Source organism: Mastomys coucha, unplaced genomic scaffold (assembly GCF_008632895.1).
Source record: "Mastomys coucha isolate ucsf_1 unplaced genomic scaffold, UCSF_Mcou_1 pScaffold16, whole genome shotgun sequence".
NCBI classification, from domain to species: domain Eukaryota; kingdom Metazoa; phylum Chordata; class Mammalia; order Rodentia; family Muridae; genus Mastomys; species Mastomys coucha.
Window position 1 is genome coordinate 85,591,230 of NW_022196898.1, and position 3,823 is coordinate 85,595,052.

At 47.3% G+C, this 3,823-nt stretch overlaps 1 pseudogene across 1 annotated transcript in view; it reads right to left on the minus strand.

Moving 5' to 3' along the window:
* The window catches only part of LOC116093311, a 4,840-nt pseudogene extending 3,124 nt beyond the window's left edge, over positions 1-1,716 (minus strand). The window contains exon 1 of the transcript XR_004119684.1: positions 3-1,716. The product of XR_004119684.1 is annotated as a katanin p60 ATPase-containing subunit A1 pseudogene (transcript). The remainder of the gene's footprint in view (positions 1-2) is intronic.
* Positions 1,717-3,823: the final 2,107 nt, after the last annotated feature.

The following is a 3,823-nucleotide window of genomic DNA, read 5'->3' on the forward strand; positions in this document are numbered from 1 at the left end:
GCCATCAAGGATGCGTCCCTGCATACATTGGTGATGTCTGCACCCGAGTAGCCTTCCATGTTTTCTGCTATGCTTGCAAGGTTAACATTATCAGCCAATTCCAGCTCCCATAGACTTATTCTTAACAGTTCTTCCCTACCTTTTGCGGATGGTAACGGAATATAGATTCTTTTCTCCAGACGACGTCTTAAAGCCTCATCTGTGTCCCATGGGAAATTAGTAGCTGCCAGAACCATAACCATTTTGGAAGGATCATCATTTTCTGAGGCACCTCCAACACCATCCCTCTGGACCAGCAGCTCAGCTTTCATCCTTCGGCTTGCCTCATGCTCCTCAGACGTTCCTCGACAGCTGCAGATGGAATCTATCTCATCAATAAATATGGTAGCTGGGGAGTAAAACCGAGCCATTTCAAAGAGGAGATGGACAAGCTTCTCAGACTCTCCTCTGTATTTGGAAGTCAGAGTTGATGAAGAGACATGGAAGAATGTTGTCTTGCATTCTGTGGCAACTGCTTTAGCAAGAAGGGTCTTTCCAGTGCCAGGTGGGCCGACCATCAGCACACCTTTCCATGGTCTCCTAGTGCCCTTAAAGGATTCTGGTGTCCACATTGGTAACACCACGGCTTCCTGAAGCAGCTTTTTGGCTTCTACTAAATCAGCAATATCACACCACCGAACGTTGGGATTCTGAGAAATTATATCTCTTTCCAGAGCTTCTACTAAGTCCTTGTCGTACCCCGTGCCATCAAACTTCTTTGCCTCTGGTTCTGTGACTGCAGCAGGTGATTTGCTCTTTTCCTCTCTTCCCTTATTCTGTTCTTTCTTTTCACGACTACGAACAGCTTTCCCTCTGTCATTGTGAAGATTCTGTGAAGACGGCCGATGAGCTCTGATGACGGTGCCTGGCCGGCTACTGTGTGGCCTGGGGTCATTGTGCTGAGACACCTGGCGCTTCCTAGGTCCTGGTGAGGGTCTTCTCTCAACAGGTACAGGCAAGGACCAGACTTCTCCTTCAGAAGCTGGAGATTCGTGCTGTGCAGCTTGCCAAGAAGCGCTGCTCAGTTTAAAGCTCTCAAGTGTTTCCATGATGTCCTTATCATGCTTAGCTTCCACATTTATTTCCTGCCAAACCTGTTGCCATTTCTGACGGAGGTGTGTATCTTTGACTGAGGGCAGGTACTTGTTCATTTGGTCAAGAACTCCCTGATAGTAGACCATTGCAGAGTCATAGTTTCCCAGCAGTGCATATTCACGAACCAATTTTACATTCTCAACAATCATTAGTAAACTCATGCTTACATGTAAGCTGGGTAGCCCAGGCCGCCCACCCATCGTGTGTTGTTTGACACTAGCACAGCCATACCAAGGACCGCACCCTCAGACCCAGAACAAAATGACAAACCTTCTGCCTGGGGCGAACCCCAGAGGGATGGCACAGCCTTCCTCTGGTCCAGGTGTGGATGTTCTCCGTGTGTGCAGCAAGTGTCCACCACAGCTTTCTCCGCCTGGATGCTTATTTATTACATGAAGACTTCCCCATACAAAGACTTCTCCTACCCAGATTGCTAAACCTGCCTCCTTGTTCATCCGTAGGTACCAATCCTGCATCCTTCTTCAAATGTATGTAACACCCACGGAGCTCCTCGGTTGCTACCACGTCTCCATAACAGAGCCCACTGCATCCCATCCCGGCTTCTCTGACTATGTGTGTCATCTCCTTCTCTCTATTCTCGGTCAGGTCAATCCCAGGGAGTTGTGTTGACAACAAGGCAATTGATCTCGTTATTGCATCAGATTTCTGTTGCTGTGATGTTTCTTGGCTGTGTAGTTGCGGAGTGTCATACCTGGGTGGAGAACTGCTCCCCAGCAGGCTGGCAGCGTCTCTAAGACAGTCAGCTGATAAACGATTAGAGAGCCTTCAGCCCATGACAGTTTGGCCCCATGACTTTGCGTGAGGTAGCAACACACTATGATGGAGAAACTTTGGAGAAAGGAAGAATGACTTAAAAAAATGGATCCTCTAACAACCCTATGAGGAGGTTCCTGTCTTGGACATCAGAACTTGAGTGGATTTAAATAAGCCTCGAAATGGAAAGGAGGAGAAAGAATAAGATAAACAAGGGACTTGGGGGGTGGGTGGGGAGGGAACAAAGGAGTGGCAAGCATTTAACAAACACAGGCGCTGCACTGAAGACTGCGGAAGAGGAGAGCCAATGGGAAGGTTAAACTCAGCTCACGATGAGCCCTCCATTCCAGGGTTTCTACCTTCATACCTTCCAAAGGTGAAGGAAGTCCACATGCAGAGACAGTGCCAACCTGCTGGGTGAGCAGTTCTCCACCCAGGTATGATGCTTCGCAACTACACAGCCAAGAAACATTGTTGCAATTTCGAATTACTCCTCAAATTGCTTCTTTGCTAATTCTAGACAAATGTGCCCATTTTGTTAGGCTACATCTAAATTAAGTTGCTGATTTAGGAGTTTATTCTCTGAAGGTGCTAGGTATGGATAAAGGTGAAACAAACGCTGTCCTCTGAAAGTCACACATAGAGCTACACTGAACAAACGGCAGTAGAAAAGACACAGAGGGTCTTATTTTTTAAGAGCATTTGAGTTCTACCTCCTCTGGGTCTTTCATTCATTTCATCCCTCCCTGTTCCCAAAGCACTCACACCTGACCGGGCACTTTCTAGACGTGCCAGCATTCATAGACATGTGTGTATCAAAGCACCTTTTCTCCAATCTATCAGCTTCACTTGGGACAAGGATGTGTGTGTGTGTGTGTGTGTGTGTGTGTGTGTGTGTGTGTTTGTGTGAGTGTTCCCTGTGCAACCTCAAATGCCATTCTGTTCTAGAGTTAATGTGCCTTCCCAGTGAGAAATCACCCTGCACCCTTAAAGATTAATAAAGGAAAAAGCTCTTTCATATAGCATGCATTCATCTCTGGCAAATGCTCAAGGAGGAGCCAGTTGTGAGGAGCAGATATTACTAACTTACACACCTTGGGCATATGCATTCCACAAACATTGTCATCCTTAAATCTCTTTTATGTCCTGGCCCCAGGCTGCACTTTAAATCACTTACACAGAGACAAGAGACGGCAAGTCTGGCTACTTGGGCAGATGAGAGATTGACACAGCAGAGAGACTACCAGATGTGTTTCTTAGGTACAGCAGCCATGTTCTTTTCAATGAGTTCTTACCGGGGCATATCCTGCCCACCTGGCAGAATTATAAGTTTCCTGACAAGAGCACAGGGCACTCAGTGGCAGACCAGGACTCACGGGTTGCTGTGACCCTGCCCTGACCCCTTGAGCTGTCCCTGAAAGTACGCTCTTTCCTGTGGGGACAGGCCTAAGAGCAGGTTGGAATTCAGGGCTGTCTCCTCTTGTTCTGGGAAAGGAGCCTAATTTGAGGTAAATCTTGGCGAGCACACACTAGCTTCCTGCCATCCTAAATTTTGCTTCTCTCTAACAGGCCTGGTTAGTGCACTACCTATTTCTGGGGTATTTTGGAGACAAGGCTCTCTTAGCTAAATTTAACGTTGTGTGAATTCATGGCTTAAGCGAAAGTATTAGTGATTCTGTCTGGTATCCGTTCTGCCTCTTTCAGCGTCTCCTACATCAATCCTTCTGGAGTTGTCCACCTTGGTTTTTGAGGTAGGATCTCTCACTGGCCTGGAACTCATCAACTAAGTTTGCCTGACTAGCCCCACTGTCTCTCCCACACTGGGATTACAAGGACAAGCTACCATGCCCGGCTTTTTAAAAACTTGGGTTTGGGGGACCAAACTTAGGTCCCAGTTCTTGCATGGCAAGCACCT